Genomic DNA, 27,025 nt, shown 5'->3' with positions numbered 1-27,025 from the left:
AAGCCATGGCGCATGTGCCTCAAGGCTTCCATTTTCAAAATAGCAGCCAGCCCACACTGCAAGCCACCGTGGTTTAAATGAGCCACAGTAGGCTCCGGTAATGGTACGAACCCGTTCATACACTCATTGTCTCTCTTTTACACAGTTTTGGAAAAAAAACAGGGGAAAAGCACCACAAAAAGGCCATAGGAAAAAGAGCCAATTAGCTCTGGTGCTATGAAATGTCAAAAAGGTTTCTTTGTTTTTCTAAATGTTCTAAAAACGTTAAACCCAACTTGTACAACGCTCAATGTTTCGGATCTTGTGGATCCTTCGTCAGGAGCTGTACAACGCAATGAATTACTTTTCTAAGTAATTATACATTCAAAACCTTATAGATATTTTTTTACAAGATCGCCGTCGTGTTCATTCTGTCTCCGTGACATTCTCCATTCTGTTTCTTGCCTCTTTATCCTATAGCCTCTTTTTTACACACACATACATTATTGACAGAGAATTCCTTCTATGCTCCAGTTACCATTGTCCGGTGAGGTTGTGGGAGAACAGAAGGACATGTGCAGAGTTGCAGTCTACCATGGGCCCGCCAGTCCTTCCAAGTGCTTTGCTGGAAGGCGCCCTGGGCCCAGGAGTGTGTCAGCCAGCAGGATGGATTAAAAAGAAAAATCATTGGCTGAGCTCCTTGCTTGGCTACATGCCAGATGAGAAAGGGGTGCCGTTAAGTGCAGGTTTTAAAGCGTCCTGCCTCTGCGTTATCCTGCCATCGTCATGGGAAGGATAATTAATGGAGAAGGTGCATTTGAGGAGCGCTCTCTTTAACTCTTTCCATTCCCAGAGGTCCAAAAAACGTACAGCCACATTCCTAATCACGCTTCCTAGAAAGCAGGTCCCATTTAGTAAACAAGACAGAAAGAAGTGGGTTGGAAGGAGGCTGTCTGAAAGGAATGATTTCCTTGTGCATCATCTGATGGATCTCTGGAACTCTTGGATGCAGGATGTTGTGGTCACCGTGGCTAATGGCATGCACGGCTTTTAACAGGGTTTAGAGGAATTCATGGAGCAGCGTGACGCTGTTGGTGGCTACTAGCCATGACAGCGGAGAGTGGAACCACTGCGTTCAGGACCTGCATGCAGAAGAGCGTCAGAAAGGATGATTGCTAAGGAAGGGATGTGTGGCCCTAGGTTCATAAGAACATAAGAAGAGCCCTGCTGGGTCAGAACAAAGGTCCATCTAGTCCATCCCTCTGTCCACACAATGGCCAACCAGCTGTTGATCAGGGAGCCACAAGCAGGACATGGTGCAGCACTCTCCTACTCATGTTCCCCAGTAACTAGTGTATATAGGGTTACTGCCTATAGACACCAGTTGATGAATAACATAGAATCATAGACTCATAGAATAGCAGAGTCCAACCCCCTGCTCAATGCAGGAATCCACCCTAAAGCATCCCTGACAGAGGGTAGTCCAGCTGCCTCTTGAAGGCCTCTAGTGTGGGAGAGCCCACAGCCTCCCTAGGTCACTGGTTCCATTGTTGTACTGCTCTAACAGACAGGAAGTGGGTGAGCAGGTGCTGTTGGACCATGTTCTATTGCTGGCATTTCGAGTGAAAGGACCTTGGTCAGCAGCTGATGAACAAAGTTATCTCCCTGAACCCTTGGAGAGACTCCACCATTTAGAGTAGACTAATCACCCCCAACCTGGTGCCCTCCAGGTGTGCTGGAGAGTAACTCTAATCCTTCCCTGTCAACACGGCCAAATCCTAACAGCTGGGAATGATGGCAGCTTCTTACGTCTCTTGCCCCTTGCCTTGATTGTAAGGAAATGTCAATAGTGACACTTGGCTCATCTACACCAAGCAGGATATGAAAGCGGTATATAAAAGGCAAGGAGCCACACTACTGCTTTATAGTGGTATATTGAAGTGCACGGACAACTGTTGGGGCCCATGGACACATCTACACCAAGCAGGATATAACTCTATGGAAGTGGAATTAAAGCGGTATATGGTATGTCTCATGGCCCCAACAGTTGTCAGTGCACTTCAATATACCACTATAAAGCAGTTGTGTGGCTCCTGCCTTTTATATACCGCCTTCATAGTGGAATATCCTGCTTGGTTTAGATGAACCCTATAGAAGATTTCCTGACTTCCTCACACTTGCATGGCCGGGTAGACTTCCCGGCATCATCTTCTTTACAGCTATTAAAAATACCAGAGCCTTCTATTGCTGATCATCAAAAGAGGCCTGCCATGTCAGATCAAATACCCATTTAATCCAACGTCCTGTTCCCAGAGTGGCCAACTAGATGCCCCTGGTTGTCTTTTCTAACTTGACACTCAACCATTTGTGGTTATAGAGTATGCTCAGACCTCATCGGGCTGGTTTGGTTTGGTTTGATTGTATATTTATTTATTCATTTATTTATTTTATTACATTTATATACCGCCCCACAGCTGAAGCTCTCTGGGCGGTTTACAACAATTAAAAATAGTAAACATTAAAAGTATACAAAAATTAAAAAAAACATAAAAACAGTATAAAACAACAGTATCGATTTAAAAACAACAATTCTGGGAGCCATTAAAAACAAACTTAACATTGTTAAATGCTGTTAAAATGCCTGGGAGAAGAGAAAGGTCTTGACCTGGCGCCGAAAAGATAACAATGTTGGCGCCAGGCGAGCCTCACCGGGGAGATCATTCCACAGTCGGGGGGCCACCACTGAAAAGGCCCTCTCCCTTGTTGCCATCCTCCAAGCTTCCCTCGGAGTAGGCACTCGGAGGAGGACCTTAGATGTTGAGCACAGTGGACGGGTAGGTTCATGTCGGGAGAGGCGTTCCATCAGGTATTGCGGTCCCAAGCCATGTTGGAGTATTTTGTACAACCGAGTACAAAAGGCACCACCTTCTGGAATCAGCCATCCAACCCCCCTCTTCTTTCTTAGTGGTTCCATTTCTGCTGGCACTCACCACCTGAGATTGCGGTTAGAGGGAGCGATTACACGGCAGGTATTCACTCAGAACGTTTACTGATTGATCCTGTTTTATTTTTGCCCTTTGAGTTCTTTCCCATGAATGAATCCACCAGCCCAGGGAGCTCTGAGGCATGGAGGAGGAAGAATTAATCATAGTTTTGGTGCGATGTTGTGTGTGGGGGTGAAAATCACTTTTCAGTGTCTTGCAGAACAAGCAAACAAATAAGCACACTGCAGCGATGAAACCCCCAGGAGTAGGTGTAATTAAAAACTTCTTGAATGTATGAAGACAAGCATTTCACAAAATCCTGTGAAAATCAGTCACCTATTGGAATTCATTGTTGGGAATGGGTTTGCTGTTTCCAAACCTATACTTATGAATGGGGTTTTCACGCACCACAGTACTTCCAGACCTGCCACGTTTTCCATTTTGTGTTTGGGATGGCCATCGCTGGATATTCCTGGAACCCAAGAATCACCCCAAATCCAGGAATTCTCCCCCGCTTAAATCAACATTTAAGCAAATTTCAGCCCTGATTTGTGCAGATTGCAACTTTAATTTGCACAACCTGCTGCCATAGAATGTTTAATTCGCATAAATTGCAGGTGCGTTTCACACAAATTAAGCTTATTACTCCTGCAATTTGTGCAAATTAGGCAAATTACGCCCGCAATTTGCACTAAGGACTCAAAAAGTGGCCACAGGTTGCATAAATGTAAATTTAAGGCAAAGAAAAAATGAAAACCCGCAAGCTGTCCTAACTTGATTTGCATCTGATTACTCACAAGCTGAAGTCCAGAGGGGAAGGGGGGCAACTTTATGAAAACTCAGCGAATTTCACTCCCCTGGACAGATTCCTCTGGGCCTATTCAGAAGACACATTAAACCCTGCTGGTTAAGGCTTCTGGTTAAGCAGTAGGGTTTAAGGTGTCTTGTGCAATGGATTTTGCTAAACCCTGGTCGCTCACTAACCCCAGTCTCAGACCACGTGCAGCAAGGTTAGCGGCTCTAACTGTGGCTTAAAAGCCTCGTGGTTAGTGCTAACCCCAGAATCATAGAATAGCAGAGTTGGAAGGGGCCTACAAGGCCATCGAGTCCAACCCCCTGCTCAATGCAGGAATCCACCCTAAAGCATCCCTGACAGATGGTTGTCCAGCTGCCTCTTGAAGGCCTCTAGGGTGGGAGAGCCCACAACCTCCCTAGGTAACTGGTTCCATTGTCGTACTGCTCTAACAGTCAGGATGTTTTTCCTGATGTCCAGCCAGAATCTGGCTTCCTGTAACTTGAGCCCGTTATTCCGTGTCCTGCACTCTGGGAGGATCGAGAAGAGATCCTGGCCCTCCTCTGTGTGACAACCTTTTAAGTATTTGAAGAGTGCTCTCATGTCTCCCCTCAATCTTCTCTTCTCCAGGCTAAACATGCCCAGTTCTTTCAGTCTCTCTTCATAGGGCTTTGTTGCCAGACCCCTGATCATCCTGGTTGCCCTCCTCTGAACACGCTCCAGCTTGTCTGCGTCCTTCTTGAATTGTGGAGCCCAGAACTGGACGCAATACTCTAGAGGAGGCCTAACCAGGGCCGAATAGAGAGGAACCGGTACCTCACGTGATTTGGAAGCTATACTTCTATTAATGCAGCCCAAAATAGCATTTGCCTTTCTTGCAGCCATATCGCACTGTTGGCTCATATTCAGCTTGTGATCTACAACAATTCCAAGATCTTTCTCGTTTGTAGTATTGCTGAGCCAAGTGTCCCCCATCTTGTAACTGTGCATTTGGTTTCTATTCCCTAAATGTAGAACTTGGCATTTATCCCTATTAAATTTCATTCTGTTGTTTTCAGCCCAGCACTCCAGCCTATCAAGATCACTTTGAAGTTTGTTTCTATCTTCCAGGGTATTAGCTATCCCACCCAATTTTGTGTCATCTGCAAATTTGATCAGCGTTCCCTGCACCTCCTCGTCCAAATCATTAATAAAAATGTTGAAGAGCACTGGGCCCAGGACTGAGCCCTGCAGTACCCCACTCGTTGCCTCTCCCCAGTTTGAGAAGGTTCCATTGATAAGTACTCTTTGAGTCCCATTCTGTAGCCAACTGTGAATCCACCTAATAGTTGTTCCATCTAGCCCACTTTCAGCTAGTTTGTTAATCAGAATGTCATGGGGCACTTGGTCAAAAGCTTTGCTGAAGTCAAGATATATGACATCCACAGCATTCCCACGGTCCACAAGGGAGGTTACCCGATCAAAAAATGAGATCAAATTAGTCTGACAGGACTTGTTCCTGACAAATCCATGTTGGCTTCTAGTGATCACCACATTGATTTCAAGGTGTTTACAGATTGACTTCTTTATAATCTGCTCCAGAATTTTCCCAGGGATGGATGTCAGACTGACTGGTCTGTAGTTCCCAGGTTCCTCCTTTTTGCCCTTTTTTGAAGATAGGGACAACGTTAGCCCTCCTCCAGTCATCCGGCACCTCACCCGTCTTCCATGATTTTGCAAAGATAATAGACAAAGGTTCTGAGAGTTCTTCCGCTAGCTCCTTCATTACTCTAGGATGCAGTTCATCGGGCCCTGGAGATTTGAACTCATTCAAGGAAATTAGGTGTTCTTTGACCATTTGTTTATCAATCAAATGGATTGATGGGTTAAGAGAACCACAGTTTTGCTAATCACAGTCTGAACAGGCCCTTTGAGTAAGGCCTGTTGCAAGGGTGGGGAACTGCTTTGGAGGGGGGCCAAATGAACCCCCCATGGCCCTCCGCGGGCCAGATGATGTCAGGGGGCGTGGCTATGCACCCTGATGTCATTGTTCCCTGGCGGAAGCGCCCGCAGGAGCTGCAGCCTGTGCGTCAGCCGGGGCTGCTTCAACCCCACTGCGCGACCCTCCCTGATGGGGAAAGGCGTCGCATGGGCAAAACATCTGGAGTGTGCCAGCTGCTGCCATGATTGGGGCTGCTCTTTTGCTTTACCCACCTTGCATCCCCCTGATGGGGGGAGGAGTAGTGCGGGCGACGCTGCCCCGAACAACGTAGAGAGTGGAGGAGCAAACTGGGAGGGCAAGCAGATCAGTAAGTAAAGAGAATCCGCCTGTTCAGTGGAAGCAGGTGGCTCCGTTGCCAGTGGAGCGGTGAATCCACTCCGTGTTTCAGTCAGAACTCTGAAGTAACTATCCAAGCCATCTTGGTGAGTTCCTTTAGAGTTCTGACTGAAACCTGGAGCGGACTCACCACCTCACTGGGATCGGAGCCACCAGCCTCTACTGCCCCTGTTATCTCTGATTATTGATTGGAGATAACAAGAGGATTCCCCTTTGCAAGCTCCCAGTAGACTCTGTGGGCCGGATGGGGAAAATCCTTGGGCTGGAAATAACCTCATCCTTAGCCTACTGGATGTTATGGCCTTTCCCCCTTGCCTTTGCTGTGAAATCTGCATTTGCTTTATTCCTTCATTGAGCCTTCCTAAACAATATTACTGGAGATTAATGCAAGCTTCCCAAGAGCTTAGTTTGTAAGATTAAAGCAAATCACTTTGCAAAACAGCGTAATATATCTGCAAACCTTCGCAAGATTTCTGTCTGTTTCCAGATTCACTTTGATTGCTAAATCCACCGTAGCTGAGACCTAAAACCTTGCAAGAGAACTTTGCAATACTTTAGATATGAGCTTAGCAGCTCAGGTGCAGCAAGAACATCCGAATCAACATACAGCAACAAATGCAGGAATCGTGGACTCACTTCTTCATGCCACAGCACAGTTTGACCAATCATAGCAAGTTTCCATTAGGATGCTGTGCTCTGGCTCTTTGATGCAGAGGCGTGTGGGTCTTTGCTAGACATCGGCTCCAGTGGACCCAGCCCCAAATCTGTTTCCAAATGCTTCAGATCTAGTTAGGCCTCATCTTGAGTATTGTGTCCAGTTCTGGGCACCACACTTCAAGAAGGATCAGACAAGCTGCAGAGCGACGAAGATGATCAGGGGTCTGGAAACGAAGCCTTATGAAGAGAGACTAAAAGAACTGGGCATGTTTAGCCTGGAGAAGAGAAGACTGAGGGGAGACATGAGAGCACTCTTCAAATACTTAAAAGGTTGTTACACAGAGGAGGGCCAGGATCTCTTCTCGATCCTCCCAGAGTGTAGGACACGGAATCATGGGCTCAAGTTACAGGAAGCCAGATTCCGGCTGGACATCAGGAAAAACTTCCTGACTGTTGGAGCAGTACGACAATGGAATCAGTTACCTAGGGAGATTGTGGGCTCTCCCACACTAGAGGCCTTCAAGAGACAGCTGGACAGCCATCTGTCAGGTATGTTTTAGGGTGGATTCCTGCATTGAGCAGGGGGTAGGACTCGATGGCCTTTAAGCCCCTTCCAACTCTGCTATTTTATGATTCTATGATTAGGCCAACTAGGCAGCCGCCCAGGGCGCAGACCTTAAGGGTCACAGTTTTCTACAAATTAGCTGTTTTAAGAAAAAAACATAATAAAAGGAAAATGCAATAGTTCATTGTTAGTTTATAACCAGTTTATTGTTTTCAACACTAACAATACTGTTAACCCGAACAGGAACCTTAAAGAGTATATATACTTAAAGGTGTGTGAAGTAAAGGGTTTTCACGTTGTGTTGGCAATGGCAGAGCCCTTTAGGTCAAAATGATTTGTGTGCCAAAATGTTTTCTTTTGTACTTGCGAAAGATTGCAGCGAGACAGTAGAGCACGGAGGGCCCACGGAGGGCCCTCAGAAACTGGCGGCCGTCATTGCCAGGAAAGAAGCACTTGAACGCAGCACCACGCACCAGGAGTTTTGATTTTTTCCCCTGTACTTGTTCCTGCTTTTGTCTCAGGATCTCTCATCTCTCATTCTCTCTTACTGTCAATGATGTTACACTTACTCCAGTCAAGGAAGCTCGTAGTCTTGGCTTTATATTTGATTCCTCGCTCTCCTTTATTCCTCATATTGAGGCAGTAGCTAAATCCTGTCGTTTTTTCCTGTATAATATTGCCAGGATTCGATCATTTTTGTCTGTCTCTTCTGCCAAGACTCTTGTTCATGCATTGGTTATGTCTCGGTTGGACTACTGCAACCTTCTTCTCGCATCAGTCCGTTGGTTTCTGTTCACCATTCTGCTGCTAAGATCATCTTCTTGGCTCACCGCTCTGACCATATAACTCCACTTCTGAAATCTCTTCATTGGCTTCCAATTCACTCCAGAATCCAATATAAACTTCTCCTGTTGACCTACAAAGCTTTTCACTGTCTAGCTCCTTCCTATCTCTCCTCTCTGATCTCACACTATTGCCCCGCTCGTGCTCTTCGCTCCTCTGATACCATGTTTCTCCACCTGCCCAAGGGTCTCTACTTCCCTTGCTTGGCTTCGTCCATTTTCTTCCGCTGCCCCTTACGCCTGGAACGTTCTTCCAGAACATTTGAGAACTACAAGTTCAATCGCAGCTTTTAAAGCTCAGCTAAAAACTTTTCTTTTTCCTAAAGCTTTTAAAACTTGATTTTGTTCTGACTTTTATACTGTTAGTTTTACCCTACCCTGTGCCTGTTTGCATTCTCTTCCCCTCCTTATTGTTTTATTATGATTTTATTAGAATGTAAGCCTATGCGGCAGGGTTTTGCTATTTTATTGTTTTACTCTGTACAGCACCAGGTACACTGATGGTGCTATTTAAATAAATAATAATAATAATAATAATAAGGATGGTTTATGTGCAACCTCTGGGCTCAGTTGGAGGAAGCGCCTGCTTGCTGCACCGTAGCCACCCTCAGATGGAGAGGACTTGGAGGGCTAGCCCTCTGCCTTCCCCGGCTCTCTCTTCGATGTCTTGTCTGCCGTGACCTTGAGGCGCCTTGCTCTCCAGGGGCGTAAAGCAATTATAATTTTAATGGAAAGTGCCCGATGATAGATGGATGTCGGATCTCTCATGATTCAGATTACCCTGATGGCTTTTCTTGATCCGTAATTACTACAGCCTTTCATTCTCTGTTGCTGTCCGCCCACCCACCCCATCTCTGTGTATCAGCCTGCCGGCATCTTAAGATCTCCTTGACAAGATGCCTTCTACGCATCGTACGACAACTTGCGAAAGAGCCTTCTGGGTGTTGGCCCCCTATTTGTGGAACAGCCTCCGCAGGATCCTGAGACTAGTGCCAACCTTGCAATCATTTCGTTGTCAGATCAATGTTGGAAAATCACACTCTGAACCAGAGTTGAGCAGAAGTAGCAGCGTCTCTCAGTTTAGGACGCAGCAAAGACTCAAAGAGGCAAAGGATTTTGTAGGTTAAAACAAATCCTTTACTGACAGTTGAAATAATTTAGTTATGGCAGCACAAATACAAATACTCACAGACGATCAATACACAGCAGCATACATCAAGATGGGGTAAGATGAAGAAATCAAAAGCATGAAAAACACAGCTACTTCTATAGGCAGTCCTGTACAATGATGCAATCACTAATTGATTAATTGCAAAAAATGCTTCCATACAATAATTCAATAATTCAATAAGTGTCCAGCTGAGACCTTGACATTTAAGGGAATTACACGTTCTGTTGACTCCTCATTTTCTTCAGGTCTCCAGGTAATTGTAAAAACAGTGGAAAAAGAAAAAACAGATCCAATCCAGGATCCAACAATCAAAACGTTTTCCATCTGCCAAGGCATTTTCAGCTGGTCAGTCTGACTTAATTTCTGCCCTGCATTTTATTGCTCTTGAATTTTATTCTTTTTATGACCATTTGGGAGGCTGTATTCAGTGGTGTGGTGGCGCCCCGGCACTTTTTTATTAGTAGGGATGCTGACATCATCTGTCCATCACTCTCCCCACTCACTATCCCATCTTCCATCTGAGCTTAGATGAATCCCTCACAATAGCTGAGGGAGACAAATTTTCACAGCAAGAATATATTGTTTCTTGCTGAAATGTAAAGTATATTGGGCTTGTTTAGCCTTGAAAGGCCAGTGTGGTGCAGTGTCTAAGGTGTTGGACTGAGAGTCGGGAGATCCAGGTTCTAGTCCCCACTCGGCCCATAGAAACCCACTGGGGGACTTCGGGCCATTCACAAACTCTCAGCCTAACCTACCTCACAGGGTTGTTGTGAGGATAAAATGGAAAGGACGAGGAGGATTATGTATGCCGCCTTGGGTTCCTTGGAGGAAAAAAGACGGGATATAAATGCAATAATAAATAAATAAAATACAATGAGGACAGAATTTGTGTTCTAGGTTAGAAAATTCTAGTTCAGTGTTCTGATTACGACCAGCCAGATGCCACGGGAAGGTGCCCAGGTTGGCTGCCACATTCCTTGGAGGAAAAAAGGAAGGATATACACGTGATAAATAAAGAAATAAAATAAAATAAATGGGCAATTGACCCTGTTCAGACAACACACTAAACCATGCCTAGGCTGCTCACCCTTTGGCATTGGCAGCAAATGGTTTGTGAGTATGTTTAAACCATGGTTATGTCGCCACCATGGTTAGGAATGGTTCACATGACACACTAAGTCGTAATGTTTAGCTCAAAACGCTTAACCATCGTGGCTTAGCAAGTCGGCTGAACAGAATCATTGGCTATACGAAGACCTGTTCCCCCTGGCAAATGAAACCTCCTAGAATTGGTTTGTTGCTATGGTTCAACACAGCGGCTTGCATTTTGGGACGCTCTTTAATGGCCATCGTTCTGTGGGAACTGTTCTGATGGGCACTTGCATCTCCAAAGTTACCTCTACCCTACTGGTTATATTTATTTTTCACCAACCTGATATCGGATCTGTTCAGACAACACGCTAAGCCATGGCTCGGCCGCTAAACCTTTTGCAGCAAATGGTTAGTGAGCGTGTTTAAACCATGGTTATGTAGCCATCGTGGTTTAAGACACAAGAAGCCATGATGTTTAGCTCAAAATGCTTAACCATGATGGCTCAGAGTGTCTTCTGAACAGGGTCAATGTGTAATGAAGCGCATGTTAAAAATATCCCAATGCTTAAAAATAAATGAAGAAATAAAGAGCATAGTAAGTAGCAACTCAGCAGTTTATCTGCTGACTTCAGCATTTCCTTGGAAAATCAGATCAGCTGTAAGCCAGATGTTTGTCTTCAAACTTCCACCTGAGGAAACGTCTTTGCCATCCGGTGCAACTGACCAAGAGATTTGCCCTTGTGCTATGGCAAATGCTCAATGGGCTTTTGTCTGGGAGCATCTACATCTCTGTGGAGTCCAACACTGCAAAGGACCCTGAGGCTCCCTGCGGCCTCCATCACTGGGGTGTCAAATCTAGGGTGACCATATGGAAAGGAGGACAGGGCTCCTGTATCTTTAAACCAGTGGTTCTCAACCTTCCTAATGCCGTGGCCCTTTAATACAGTTCCTCATGTTGTGGTGACCCCCAACCATAAAATTATTTTCGTTGCTACTTCGTAACTGTAATTTTGCTACTGTTATGTAGCAAAATTATGTAGCTTGGTTCCTAAGACCATCGGAAATATGTGTTTTCCGATGGTCTTAGGCAACCCCCGTGAAAGGGTCGTTCGACCCCCAAAGGGGTCGCGACCCACAGGTTGAGAACCGCTGCTTTAAACAGTTGTAAAGAAAAGGGAATTTCAGCAGGTGTCATTTGTGTGCATGCAGCACCTGGTGAAATCCCCTCTTCATCACAACAGTTAAAGCTGCAGGAGCCCTGCCCTCTTGTATCTGGTCACTCTAGTATAGCTCTTGCAGCTTTAACTGTGGTGATGAAGAGGGGATTTCACCAGGTGCTGCATGCACACAAATGACACCTGCTGAAATTCCTTTTTCTATACAACTTTTAAAGATACAGGAGCCCTGACCTCCTTTACATGGGGTCACCCTCTTTCAGCCCATGGTCCAAATTCAGTTTTAGAGATGTCGTCTGGGGCTGCATTCCTGGAGTGGGCAGAGCCAAAGGCAGAATATAAAAGATACCAGCATATTTTAGCTTCAAGCACTTGCTGCCAGTAGGAATTTTAAACTTTTAGAATGGGGGGGGGGACTGCACAAAAAAATGGGAAGCTATCAAACAACCAGCTGTCAGCAAAAGGGGTGGGGCTAAGGGAAAGGGGCGGAGCCCTATGGGGAATCCTGAGGTTCAATAGCCTCTGTCTAGGACAGCCTTCCTCAACCTGGGGCGCTCCAGATGTGTTGGACTACAACTCCCAGAATGCCCCAGCCAGTCCAACATATCTGGAGCGCCCCAGGTTGAGGAAGGCTGGTCTAGGAGAAGACAGCAGGGACCCTCATGTGTATTTAATTTATCTGTGGATTTTGTAGTGACGGCCACTAGCTTAGATGGTCTTAAAAGAGGGTCGGACAGCTTCATTGAGGATAGGTTTTATCAATGGCTACTAGCCCTGATTGCTATATGGAACCTCCAGCATCAGGGGCAGTATGCTTTTGGATGCCAGTTGCTGGGGAACACCATATTTTCCTCATGCCCTACTCATGGGCTTCTTAGAAGCATCAGGCTATCCACCACTGGAAACAGGGTACTGGGTTTCATGGACTGTTAGCCTGATCCACAGAGGCTGGTCCACCAAGGCTCTTTTTATGTTCTTACTTGTAGTACCTGTTGTAAACCGCCCAGAGAGCTTTGGCTATTGGGCAGTACAGAAATGCAGTAAATAAATAAAAAAAAATTATTTATTATCATGGAATCATAAAGTTGGAAGGCACCTTGGATAGCTCCTTTAAAGATCTGACTGATTCGGACCACTTGGAGTGGATTCACTGGCCCACTGACATTGGAACCGCCAGCCTCCACCGTTGGGAGGGACCTTGAAGATCATCTAGCTCGCTCCCTGCTCAGTGCAGGCTCTGCAATGCAGGACGCAGCAACAGCATCCCTGCTGGACAGCATTTTCTTAAGTATCTCCTGCAAAGCAGATCCGATCACCTCCCACAAATGCTTCCATTTTAGATTAACCACAGTTCACTGTGTCATCCAAACCTAGATAAACTGTGGCTAATCTTAACTCAGGTTCGTGGAAACGAGCCAACTTCAAACTATAGATTATGAAACTGACTTGTTTTCACTAACTGTAGTTAAGATTAGCCACAGTTTGGGAGCCAAACAGTATGCTAAGCTACAGTTAATCCAAAAACAGAAGCAGAGGTTCCCAACCTTGCAGCAGCACGAAAGGAGGAGAGGAGGGTGCAAACCAAGGTGCAGGCTAGGGTTGTTCTCAGAATGCTAAATCGTATTTTGGCGTTACTTCTGAATGCAGCCATTAGGTCAGTTCACATATAATGCCAATCCACAGTTTACTGTGACGTGAATGAGCCCTGTGCTTGTGTGCTCCCATAGTTTACCATCACATTGCAACTGGGAAATGGCCATTTCTGTCAGCCCTGCAAAACAGTTTGCTATTATATCTGAACGGCACTGGGGGATAACAGTCACCTAAGTGCGACGGCTCACATTTTTGCATTTTTGTCTTTAGCATTTACTGTAAGAAAATCTCAAAGAAATTGGGCATATTCAGTAGATAGTGAGGATTTCCCCCTTTTTCCTAGGATAGCAGGGGAGCAATTAAAAAAAAATAGACAAAGAGGCTGGTCTGGAAAACCCCTCAAAAACTAACCTCGACGCCCATTAATTTTTAAAGAAAGGGTTGTGAAAGGTTCACTCCACACAGTTTTGAAAGTGCAAGTTGACACTAATGTTCTGTTATGTGCTTTTTAATGACGGCCTTCGCAGAAACACCACCTGTGACGCTGCAAATGCACATCAATTGCTACATCCACTATCACTCCCCCAGACTTATCATAGCGGACGGCTAATTAGAAAGACGTCTCCAAACCAGGCCATCTGCTGCTCAGCGCAGTCTGGGCGGGGCGGGGGGGCTGCAGACTCCCCCGAGACTCCTGGGGGTGTTTGCCCTGGTGTTGCAGAGCTGCTTGGCGCAGAACTAAATTAGCTGTTTAGGAACTGGCTTCAGTAATCTTTCCCCAAGAAAACAGCATGTAGAAAATGGTCTTTTAAATCATGAAGACATCCAGTTACAGTGGGGTGACCATATGAAAGATACAGGGCTCCTGTATCTTTAACATTTGTGTAAAAAAAGGGAATTTCGGCAGGTGTCATTTGCATGCACACAGCACCTGCTGAAATTCCCTCTTCATCACAACAGTTAAAGCTGCAGGAGCCCTGCCCTCTTTTGGCTCCTGCAGCTTTAACTGTTGTGACGAAGAGGGAATCTCACCGGGTGCTGCATGCATACAAACGACACCTGCTGAAAATCCCTTTTCTAGACAACTGTTAAAGATACAGGAGCCCTGTCCTGTTTTTCCTATGAGTGCCTACTCAGAAGTAAACCTTAGTGAACTGGTTTGCACAGAACGACAACCAAGAGTATGAGTTGTTAAATTGGGAGTTGTCCTTACATACAAACTATGGTTAATTACAGGCTGTTAACTGAAAACAGCCCAGCGTTCACATCCCAACAACAAACCATGGGTTCTCTTTCTGGGTTGTATGCAGTTAATTAGTTAAACCATTGTGCAGGGTTTGCACATAATGACAAACCAGGATTCAACAACAAGGCACGAATCAACAACAAACCATTTGTCAACCCAAACTCTGGTTGTTGTTTTGTGTGAACCAGGCTGTTGAGTTTAATGAAGCTGACTCCCAAGTAACTGTGTATACGTTTGCAGCCCTAGAATGCTTTCCTGAGATGTTGACTGTCTGTGAGTATATACTTTTGGTTAAGGAATATCAAATTTTGCATCACAACAGGAAATGTGCATTTATGGGTTTGTTTGCTTAAGTTATTCCATCAATAAGATTATAGTTTTCAAATATGTACAGGCATATTTGAAAACCAGATGCTAGCAGATGGAATGGATTAAGCACACATGATTATTGTTAATTACATTTACATCCTGTCTTTCTCCTGCTGGTCTTCTATAATTGAAATCAATGCTGGGTTCTGAGGCACCAGAAGAGACCCACTTAACTTCAGCAAGGTTCTTGCTGTATGAGCCTTCAGATTTATAGGAATTAAAGTGTATGCCTATGTAGGGTGAGCCTATGGAAAGGAGGACTGGGCTCTTGTATCTATAACAGTTGTATAGAAAAGGGAATTTCAGCAGGTGCCAGTTGTATGCACGCAGCACCTGGTGAAATCCCCTCATCATCACAACAGTTACAGCTGCAGGAGCCCTGCCCTCTTTTGTATCAGCTCACTCTAGTATAGCTCTTGCAGCTTAACTGTTGTGACGAAGAGAGAATTTCATCAGATGTTGCATGTACACAAATGACACCTAGTGAAATCCCCTTTTCTATAGGGTGACCATATGGAAAGGAGGACAAGGCTCCTGTATCTTTAACAGTTGTGTAGAAATTGGAATTTCAGCTGGTGTCGTGCATGCAGCCCCTGATGAAATTCTCTCTTCATCAAAACAGTTAAGCTGCAGGAGCTACACTAGAGTGACCAGATACAAAAGAGGGCAGGGCTCCTGCAGCTTTGACTGTTGTGATGAAGAGGACATTTCAGCAGGTGTTGCCTGTTCTCTTTTCAGTATGGTTACCCTATGCCTGTGTACATCAGTTCCTGGGAAACATGACCAGGATGGTGCTATTGCATTCCTGTGCTACTTGTGGGCTTCTCACTTGGGTATCATAGAATCATAGAATAGCAGAGTTGGAAAGGTCCTACAAGGCCATCGAGTCCAACCCCCTGCTCAATGCAGGAATCCACCCTAAAGCATCCCTGACAGATGGTTGTCCAGCTGCCTCTTGAAGGCCTCTAGTGTGGGAGAGCCCACAACCTCCCTAGGTAACTGATTCCATTGTCGTACTGCTCTAACAGTCAGGAAGTTTTTCCTGATGTCCAGCTGGAATCTGGCTTCCTTTAACTTGAGCCCGTTATTCCGTGTCCTGCACTCTGGGAGGATTGAGAAGAGATCCTGGCCCTCCTCTGTGTGACAACCTTAGAAACAGATACCCCTGGAAATAGAACGCTGGACTTCCTAGGCCGTTGGTTGATCTAGCAGGGCTGTAATTCTGTTCAGATGTTCTTCATGCAGCAATCGGGTGTATTGTGGGTATACCAGTGTTTCTCCCAGTAAAGGTGCAAAGCGGGGATGATACCTGGATGTAACACCGGTGGACTTGCCTGTGCAAGATAAAGTAGGGTGACCAACTGTCAGGATTTCCCCCGATTTGTCCTGGTTTTTGTTCTTTCCATGGTGTCAGGGGGGATTTTCTATAATTTTCAATAATGTCCTGGAATGACACACCTTCCTCTTTAAGGCTGCCATTAGCATGGCAGGAGGGAGTGACATGCTTTCTTGAGGCACATCATTCCCCCACCCCGAGCTCCAATTGAGGTCTTAAAGGGGAAAGTGGGTCATTCGTGGACATTATAGAAAAGGCCCCAATTGGAGTGGATGGTGGTGGTGCAGAATGAAATCCTTTCCCCTCCTCCACTCCAATCGGGTTCTTTAAGGTGGCGGGGGAATAACGTACTTTCTGCAGGACTCAGAAAGCTGCTTCCCCACACACACACTAGGTGTCCTCTTTTTTGGTTTCCCAAATATGGTCTCCCTAAGATAAAGTGTGTAACTGCGCAGAGTGTAACTCACAATGGTGGGTTGGGCTGACTGTGGTAGCAACTCTAAGGGCGCAATCCTATGCTTGTTTAGAAAGAAAATGGTCCTATAACTCCCTGCATTCTCCAACTAGCAGGATTGGCTGGAGAATTGAAGCACCTTTGATTTCCTTTAACTTTACTAGAGAAAAAACGGTAATAGAACAGTGTCTCACACCAGTTGTAGAACTTGTGAGGCTTGTCTTTATTCTTCGCAGCTGACTCCCTGCTTGTTACATTATTCATGCGCCTTTTGTCTTTACGACACGCATGTGATGAGGCTTTTAATGAAGGCACGCTTAAACGGCACGCCTCTTTCCTCTGGGCCTAACAGGGCCTCCTTCTCTCATCCTTGGAGTTAATCGATAAACCTCTGCAAGTAATTGAAATGTACACAAACTGATTAAAGTGGTTTTCTGTTTGAGTTTGGGGCCAGGGCTGCCTTCTCAAAGGGTTTGGGAAAAAGTTAAACTTCAAAGGGATAACAAAAAACAAATTCACAAGATGGCACGAGGCTTAGTTGGGCGGAGGGGGAGAGAACTTGGCAGTGCTAGTTATTACTGACGGCATGGGCACCATCCAATAGGTGCTTGTCTTATGCTTGAGCGATCATTTTACCAGGACCGGCTCACCCATGAAGCAGGATGAGGCACCCACAGAAGGCAGTGTTGCTGGAAGAATGGCGAATTCTGCCACTACCTCAGCTCAGATCCAGCCCAGACAGTCCCATCAGCTACTTTTCCATCGTAGCATTTGCCGCAGCGAGAAAACAGCTGGCAGTGTTATTTAGAGCAACTCCTGGTCATAAGAACATAAGAAGTGCTGGATCATAGAATCATAGAACCATAGAACAGCAGAGTTGGAAGGGGCCTACAAGGCCATCCAGTCCAACCCTCCGCCCAATGCAGGAATCCACCCTAAAGCATCCCTGACAGATGGTTGTCCAGCTGCCTCTTGAAGGCCTCTAGTGTGGGAGAGCCCACAACTTGGACTGAGGGTCCATCTAGTCCAGCACTCTGTTCACACAGTGGCCAACCAGCCATCGGCCAGGGACCAACAAAGCAGGACATGGTGCAACAGCACCCTCCCACCCATGTTCCCCAGCAACTGGTGCACACAGGCTTATTGTCTTGAATACTAGAGATAGCACGCAACCATCAGAGCTAGTAGCCATGGATAGCCTCCTCCACCAGGAATTTATCCAACCCCCTTTTAAAGCCATCCAAATTGGTGGCCATCACTACATCCTGTGGCAGTGAGTTCCATAATTTAACTCTGTGCTGTGTGAAGAAGTCCTTCCTTTTATTTCCCCTGAATCTCCCACCCATCAGCTTCACGGGATGACGCCACTGGGGCCAGAGCTACACCGAGCACTACATTGCACTATAAAGGCAGTATACAAGAGGCAGGAGCCACACCACTGGGTTATAGCGGGATTGAAGTGCACTGACAACCGTTGGGGCCCATTGACACGTTCCATGTACCACTTTCACACCGCTTTCGTACCGCTATATCCTGCTTGCTGTAGATTAGGCCTGGGTTCTAGTATTTTGAGAGAGGGAGAAAAATGTCTCCCTCTCCACATTCTTCACACCATGAATAATTTTGTCCACCTCTATCATGTCTCCCCTTAGCCTCCTTTTTTCCAAGTAAAACAATCTCAGCTGTTGTATCCTTCCCTCATAGGAGTGATGCTCTATTATTATTATTATTATTATTATTATTATTATTATTATTTATTTATTTATTTATTTATTTATTTATATATTTATATAGCACCATCAATGTACATGGTGCTCTAGCCCCTTGGTCATTTGAATTTCCCTTTCCTGGACTTTTCCCAGCTCTGTAATATCTGTTACTGCGGGTCTGTTGCGTCCAGTTCTGGGCTCCACAATTCAAGAAGGACGCAGACAAGCTGGAGCTTGTTCAGAGGAGGGCAACCAGGAGGATCAGGGGTCTGGAAACAAAGCCCTATGAAGAGAGACTGAAAAAACTGGGCCTGTTTAGCCTGGAGAAGAGAAGATGGAGGGGAGACATGAGAGCACTCTTCAAATCCTTGAAAGGTTGTCACACAGAGGAGGGCCAGGATCTCTTCTCAATCCTCCCAGAGTGCAGGACACGGAATAACGGGCTCAAGTTACAGGAAGCCAGATTCCAGCTGGACATCAGGAAAAACCTCCTGACTGTTAGAGCAGTACGACAATGGAACCAGTTCCCTAGGGAGGATGTGGGCTCTCCCACACTAGAGGCAGCTGGACAACCATCTGTCAGGGATGCTTTAGGGTGGATTCCTGCATTGAGCAGGGGGTTGGACTCAATGGCCTTGTAGGCCCCTTCCAACTCTGCTATTCTATGATTCTTCAAATACTCAAAAGGTTGTCACACAGAGGATGGCCAGGATCTCTTCTCGATCCTCCCAGAGTGCAGGACACGGAATCATGGGCTCAAGTTACGGGAAGAGCCAGATTCCGGCTGGACATCAGGAAAAACTTCCTGACAGTTAGAGCAGTACGACAATGGAACCAGTTCCCTAGGGAGGATGTGGGCTCTCCCACACTAGAGGCAGCTGGACAACCATCTGTCAGGGATGCTTTAGGGTGGATTCCTGCATTGAGCAGGGGGTTGGACTCAATGGCCTTGTAGGCCCCTTCCAACTCTGCTATTCTATGATTCTATGATCTATCATGATATTTTGGGCGTATCTTACGAGAGACCAAGTGCTGTAGCAAAGGTAAGGGAGTTTGTGTATGGCGGGGGGGGGACATGTGTGTGTTCTTTGGCAGCAGCAGAAACGGCTGTACAGCAGCACCACAAGTTCTGCTTCAGGCAGCAAGAGAGCTCACAGCGGGCCCACATTTTATGCAGCACTAACAAGTGCAACGGAAGTTCTGGCTGGAGCGGGGGGGGATTACATATTCCGTGAAATGAGGAAATCCCCAAATTAGCCAGGCTCCCAGGAATTCAAGTCAGGGTTTGTGAAGAACGAACCTTGCAGCTCAGCTGCTCCCAAGGGACGTTTCCATGGATGCAAGCGCTTCCCAGGATGGATACACACAAAGGCTATTGTGTTGTTGGCATCAGAGCCACGTATGTCCAGGTGGAGACAAGACCCATTCCTCTTCAGAGGAGGGCAACCAGGATGATCAGGGGCCTGGAAACAAAGCCCTATGAAGAGAGACTGAAAGAACTGGGCATGTTTAGCTTGGAGGACAGAAGACTGAAGGGAGACATGATAGCATTCTTCAAGGAATTGAACGGTTGTCACACAGAGGAGGGCCAGGATCTCTTCTCGATCCTCCCAGAGTGCAGGACACAGAATAATGGGCTCAAGTTACAGGAAGCCAGATTCTGGCTGGACATCAGGAAAAACTTCCTGACTGTTAGAGCAGTACGACAATGGAAGCAATGACCCATGGAGGTGGTGGGCTCTCCCACACTGGAGGCCGCAAAGAGGCAGCTGGACAGCCATCTGTCAGGGATACTTTAAGGTGGATTCCTGCATTGTGCTGGGGGTTGGACTCAATGGCCTTAGAGGCCCCTTCCAATTTTATGAATCTATAATCCTCTTTGTATAATCCGAGACACCGAGGAGGAAGGTGCCAAAAGATCCCTTGAAACAACCTGCTTAGAGACCGACGTGATATATCCTTAGGGGAAGGCATGCGCAACAAACCTGTGCAACAATTTCATCTTCTCCTCACTATAACACAAAGTCAGTGTTCCCCCAACTTGGTGCCCTTTTGTCATCTGATTGTAAGCAATGGTGTAGTGGAACCGGGGCTCACAGGGATGGCAGTCCTGGCACTTTTTATTAGCGGGGATCCCCTGCCATCCCCCTCAGACATTAGCGGGGATCCCCTGCCATCCCCCTCAGACATCTCTTTCTGAGCTTAGCTGCAATTTCCACAGTAGTTGGGGGTGGTGGATTTTACTAGCAACAAAATATTGTTCTGAGCCAACTTTAATGAAATTATTATTATTATTATTATTATTATTATTATTGCATTTATATCCCGTTTTTTTCCTCCAAGGAACCCAAGGCGGCCTACATAATCCTCCTCCTTTCCATTTTATCCTCAAAACAACAATCCTGTGAGGTAGGCCGGGCTGAGAGTCTGTGACTAGCCCAAAGTCACCCAGTGGATTTCCATGATCCCCCAACTCCCAGGCTGTCACTTTAACCACTACACCACACTGCAAAGACTTTTCACTTGGGTTGGTGCTGAATGGGAAATCACGACGCAATTGCTTTATAAAAGACCTGCTCCAGGTAGAACTGCAATGTGCCTCCCGAACTGGGTTGTTGATACGGATCAAAACAGCCGCCTCCATTTTTGGACTCTTCCTGAGTGTGTGGCTCTGGGGACTGTCAGGATGAGTGCCTCCACTTCAAATTTTACCGCTGCACCGCTGATTGTAAGATGCTCACAGGACGTCTTGTTATTGGGCGGGATTAAATAAGGGGGGGGGAATCCACAGCACAATCCTATGCAGATCTATTCAGAAGTAAATCCCATCCATTTCAATGGAACCTACTCAGTGTGTATTGGATTGTGGCCATAATCATGCTTCATGTGCTAACGTTGGGTGCTGCATGTGCTGGAGCAAATCCTGCATTGGGAATAGAGCACTTCATAGAATCATAGAATAGCAGAGTTGGAAGGGGCCTACAAGGCCATCGAGTCCAACCCCCTGCTCAATGCAGGAATCCACCCTAAAGCATCCCCGGCAGATGGTGGTCCAGCTGCCTCTTGAAGGCCTCCAGTATGGGAGAGCCCACAACCTCCCTAGGTAACTGGTTCCATTTTCGTACTGCTCTAACAGTCAGGAAGTTTTTCCTGATGTCCAGCTCGAATCTGGCTTCCTTTAACTTGAGCCCGTTATTCCGTGTCCTGCACTCTGGGAGGATCGAGAAGAGATCCTGGCCCTCCTCTGTGTGACAACCTTTCAACTATTTGAAGAGTGCTATCATGTCTCCCCTCAATCTTCTCTTCTCCAGGCTAAACAGGCCCAGTTCTTTCAGTCTCTCTTCACAGGGCTTTGTTTCTAGACCTTTGATCATCCTGTTTGCCCTTTTCTGAACACGCTCCAGCTTGTCTGCGTCCTTCTTGAATTGTGGAGCCCAGAACTGGACACAATACTCTAGATGAGGCCTAACCAGGGCCGAATAGAGAGGAACCAGTACCTCACGCGATTTGGAAGCTATACTTCTATTAATGCAGCCCCAAATAGCATTTGCCTTTCTTGCAGCCATATCTCACTGTTGGCTCATATTCTGCTTGCGATCTACAACAATTCCAAGATCCTGGTTGCTAGGTCCAGAGACCAAAGACCTTGTGACAGCCTGTTTGTGCAGACGGATCCCAATCCTGTGAGCTGAACCCGGCTTCTTTGTGCAAATCGCCCTTCTTGGACCAAAGTGCTGGTGCCTGTGTGCTCTCTTCAATCCAAGCAAAATTCATTTCTGCGCAGATACAATTTGCAAATTAGCTGCAACCCCCCACAGCTCAGGGTGTTTCCAACCATGGCCTTCAGCGATTAACAAGCTGTTTGCTGCTAGTCTAGAGTGTGTGTTGAATATTAACGACCTGCTAGGTTTTAATTAATGGGTGTATTTGTGCCCTGGGGAAAGGGCACAGCGTTAGGTGACCCGTCGGCTGCTGTCAGCCAGATGGATGGCAAAGTTGATTGATCAGTGCAAAAATAAGGTTTGCTGGCTTCCTTATTGGTTTATTTTGGAGGTTTATAATCAGATGATTCTCAAAGTAGCTTAAAAGCAACAGGTTGTAATTATACTGTCCTCTTCACCCACACCCACACACCATCAATCCTTGGTCCAGGAATACAGAACTTCTATCCGGTGGGTCAAATCTAACCCACCTGAGCTCTCAGTCTGGCTCTCCAGGTTTCCTCAGATGGCCACGCCCACTTCCCTAAGCCACACCCACTTCCCTAGGCCATGCCCACTTTCCCACAATGGCCAATCGCTGGGTGGCTTCCCAGCTTTTGTGCCGTGTGTCCTCTATTCTAAAAGGTCGGAAGACTTAATAACTGGTAGGAAGAGCGTTAAGCTAAAATATGCAGCTCTTTGGGTCATTTCAGTTCATTATGTAGCCAAAATGGCATTGCTCATATGTAAGAGGGAGGTATCAGCAGGGCAGAGGAGGAACCCCAAGATTTGCGGAAGTACAAAAGGTTTTCAGTGCACGTTGTGGGCATGAAATACTTGATTGTTGGGAAAATAGACAAACAACTAATGGAATGGAATAGGACATCTGAAAAAGACATGACTGGCATTATTATTATTATTATTATTATTATTATTCTTATTATTATTATTATTATTTACATTTATATACTGCCCCATAGCCGAAGCTCTCTGGGCAGTTTACAATAGTTTTAAAAAGTGAACATTAAAACAAATATACAAAATTTAAAGCCATAAAAAGCATAAAATACAAACAAAAACAGACAATATCCATTAAAACAACTATTCTGCTCTCAGTTAAAAAATTCAGCATATGCTGTTAAATGCTGTTAAATGCCTGGGAGAAGAGAAAAGTCTTGACCTGGCACTGAAAAGATAACAATGTTGGCGCCAGGCGAGCCTCATCGGGGAGATCATTCCACAGTCGGGGGGCCACCACCGAAAAGGCCCTCTCCCTTGTTGCCATCCTCCGAGCTTCCCTTGGAGTAGGCACTTGGAGGACGACCTTAGATGTTGAGTGCAGTGTACAGGCAGGTTCATGTTGGGAGAGGAGTTCCATCAGGTATTGTGGTCCCAAGCCGTGTAAGGCTTTATAGCTTAAAACCAGCACCTTGAATTGGGCTTGAATTTAGTATTTTTTATTTATTTTTATTTATTATTGCATTTATATCCCGCCTTTTTTCCTCCAAGGAACCCAAGGTGGCGTACATAATCCTCCTCCTCCTCCTCTCCATTTTATCATCACAACAACAGCCCTGTGAGGCAGGTTGAGCTGAGAGTCTGTGACTGGCCCAAAGTCACCCAGTGGGTTTCCGTGGCCGGGTGGGGACTAGAACCCAGATGAGCCCACTCCCAGTCTGATACCCTAGCCACTACACCACACTGGCTCTCTCACACATGTCTAATTCTACGCCTTACAATTCAGGCAAAAATGCTGGGAAAGGGGGCTTTTGGGCTGCGGGGCTGGGGGGGCGGGGCTGCTGGGCGGGGCTGGGGGGGCTGGGGCCTATTCCTACCATCCCACACGGCTGTGGGGTGGAGGGAATAAGCCCAGCCCAGGCCCCAAGCATGCCCCAAAAATAAATTAGGAGGATGGCTGCCAGCCACCTACCTTCCCTTGTGTGTGTGGGGGTGCTGCTCACCTAGTCCTCCACTTTTGCCTCTGTCCTCCTTCGCGCCTCCCCTCCCATCCTGCCACCGGTGTCTTCCTTGTGTCGCCATCGCTTCACCCACCGGCGGCTGGCCCGCCTCCCCTCCGCACAGCCTGGCTGCAGGCGCCGCCTCCGCACGCCTCCCCCAGCAGTCGTGGGCCCGCTGCCACCACGGGAGGGAGCGAGGGAGGGCCCCGTGGTACTCCCCATGGGGGCTTCAAGGAGGCCTGCCTAGCCAGGGGGCAGCTCCACAGGGCACGCATTCTCAGACTTCCAGGAACGCGTGCGCCCTGCCCCCCCCCCAGCGTCGCTGTACGCTTCAGCTGGGTGGGCGCCATCGTGCCTGCCCAGCTGTATCCTAGAGCGGCCCACCCCCTGCCTCACATCGCACTCATTCTGACAAGCATGAGGGTGACGCGAGGCAACGGGCAGGGCTACGTCTTCGCTCCAGTCACAAGCGGCTGGGCCTGCCCAAGGCCCTGCCCCGCGTTTTGCCCGGACATAACGGGGAAAACAGGTTTTTGCCCCCTGCTTGCACCATGTCCTGCTTGTTCATCCCTGGCCGATGACTGGTTAGCCATGAGGCCATCCAAGAAAGAAACTGAGATCACCGTCTGAATTCTTTGGCCTTATTTATTTATTTATTTATTTATTACATTTACATATTTATTTATTACATACCATAGAGTGCTGAACCAGAGGCTAGCTTGGAGTCTGTTCCATTAGGGTGACCCTATGGAAAGAAGGACAGGGCTCCTGCATCTTTAACAGTGGCATAGAAAAGGGAATTTCAGCAGGTGTTGATTGTATGCATGGCGCACCTGGTGAAATTCCCTCTTCATCACAACCGTTAAAGCTGCAGGAGCCTTGCCCTCTTGTGTCTGGTCACTCTAGTCTAACTGTTGTGAGAAAGAGGTAAAGATAATGATTTCAGCAGGTGCTGCATGCATACAAATGACACCCGCTGAAATTCCCTTTTCTATGCCACTGTTAAGGATGCAGGAGCCCTGTCCTCCCTTTCATACGGTCACCTTACGGGTTCTCAAAATGGTGGCTGCAGGAGGAAGAGCAGCAGTTCTGCCCGTATAGTGAAACAATTAACTGCATGTCAGCTGCCAGTACTTAGTTGTAGCCTTTCGGTGAATGAACAGGCAGAGAGGCCCGATAATTTCCGCCGGACACACCATTCCATGTCGATACAAACAGAAGCCAGTGATTGATCTGTGCTCCTACGAGACCGGCAGCCAAAGAGTCTGCTGGATATTCAAAACATCGTCCCTCCCAACTCCACAGCCCTTCCTAACTACAGCAGATGCTTGCCTAGTCATTGTGGGGGCTTCTTTGGGGCCTGCTGCCATCTCCTACATGCCTCCTTCTGTAAACTGCCCCAGCCATGGGGAATAAGGAACCAACGTGTTCTGGGAATGGTTGCACGGGCAAAGCGTTTTTGGGGGAGCACCAAGTGGAACTGAGGGTAGCAGCCATTTTGAGAGCTGCAGTATTAAGTCACATTTGCTTGTGTCACATTTCCAGGCCTGAAGTAGCAAATATCTTACGACAAGCAAAAAAGTAATGGTAGCCACATTGGCCATAAGGAAACGGACAAAATCCGTTATAGGTCAACTAGGGTGACCCTATGGAAAGGAGGACAGGGCTCCTGTATCTTTAACAGTTGTATTGAAAAGGGAATGTCAGCAGGTGTCATTTCCATGCATGCAAAATTCCCTCTTCATCACAACAGTTGAAGCCTCTTTTGTATCTAGTGTAGCTAGTATAGTATAGTATAGCTAGAGAGACCAGATACAAAAGAGGGCAGGGCTCCTTAAGCTTTAACTGTTGTGATGAAGAGGGAATTTCACCGGGTGCCTCATGCATACAAATGACACCTTCTGAAATCCCCTTTTCTATACAACTGTTAAAGATACAGGAGCCCGGTCCTCCTTTCCATATGGCAACCCTAGGGGAGGAGTGGGCCCTTCACCCATCTTGGGGTCCAGGGGAGTGCCCAATTTTCCCATTTTCCCAAGATAGCCCTGGGTACAAATCATGCACTGAAAACACTGGGACTATTTATTGTGAGATGTTCAAAATTCTCTATTATCACAATACAATGTTGTTGCGTGGCAATATAATCATAAATGTGTAAAAGTATATGATGGGTATATATATATGATATATTAAAAAAACACCCTCTAAATTTAATTATATTGGCAATAAACCGCTATGGAAATGTTAAGAATACCATAGGTGTTGTATCCCATGTGAGTTTGGTTTTGCAAATAAGTTTTAAAACTGTGTTAATCTGATTGATTGTAGCTCCTGAAGAAGGATTATTTCTAATCTGAAACTTTGAGCATTCCAGACGCAGTCAAGAACTATTAAAGATTTTAATCATTTTTAACGGCAGCAGAGCTAGTCTCTCAATCCGCGCCTGCACAGTGGTGCCTCCTTACCCTGCCAACTACACACAAAGGACTAGTAACCTGCCCAGAGGCATTTATATATGAAATTAAGATGTCACAGGTAGCAGTTCCCATTTCGCTTCGAAGCAATCCCAGCTGCCAGTAGGAAAATAAAGGAAGGTTTTCTGGGGTATGTTGGTGCTGGCAGGCACAATGTTAGAGCAGTACAACAATGGAACCAGTTACCTAGGGAGATTGTGGGCTCTCCCACACTGGAGGCCTTTAAGAGGCAGCTGGACAACCATCTGTCAGGGATGCTGTAGGGTGGATTCCTGCAGTGAGCAGGGGGTTGGACTGGATGGCCTTGTAGGCCCCTTCCAACTCTGCTATTCTATGATTCTACGTTTCTAGCCCTGCCCTAGGCCTATCAGTTGCTATTAGGTTCTATCTTTTGGTCAGCCTTTATAGGGTAGCCAGGTGTCCTACTTTACAGAAGGCAGTCCTCTGTTTAAAGATGTCCTCTATTTGAAGAGCTATCCTGTCCAGGTGCTGTTCAAAGATAAAGGGAGCACTGGGACCCATCAGAAGGCAGGCAGACAGGTCACTTAAGCATTCTAACCTACTTTAGTCAGATGCTTTGTATTTATATTTGTAAACCACCCAGAAAGCT

At 46.5% G+C, this 27,025-nt stretch overlaps 1 protein-coding gene across 1 annotated transcript in view; it reads left to right on the top strand.

The window, feature by feature from the left end:
* The window catches only part of MAP6 (microtubule associated protein 6), a 67,550-nt gene that overhangs the window by 20,997 nt on the left and 19,528 nt on the right, over positions 1 to 27,025 (top strand). The window lies entirely within an intron of this gene.

Source organism: Elgaria multicarinata, chromosome 5 (assembly GCF_023053635.1).
Source record: "Elgaria multicarinata webbii isolate HBS135686 ecotype San Diego chromosome 5, rElgMul1.1.pri, whole genome shotgun sequence".
NCBI lineage: Eukaryota > Metazoa > Chordata > Lepidosauria > Squamata > Anguidae > Elgaria > Elgaria multicarinata.
Note: the sequence above shows the minus strand (reverse complement) of the source record. Positions and strands in the feature narration are given on the sequence as shown.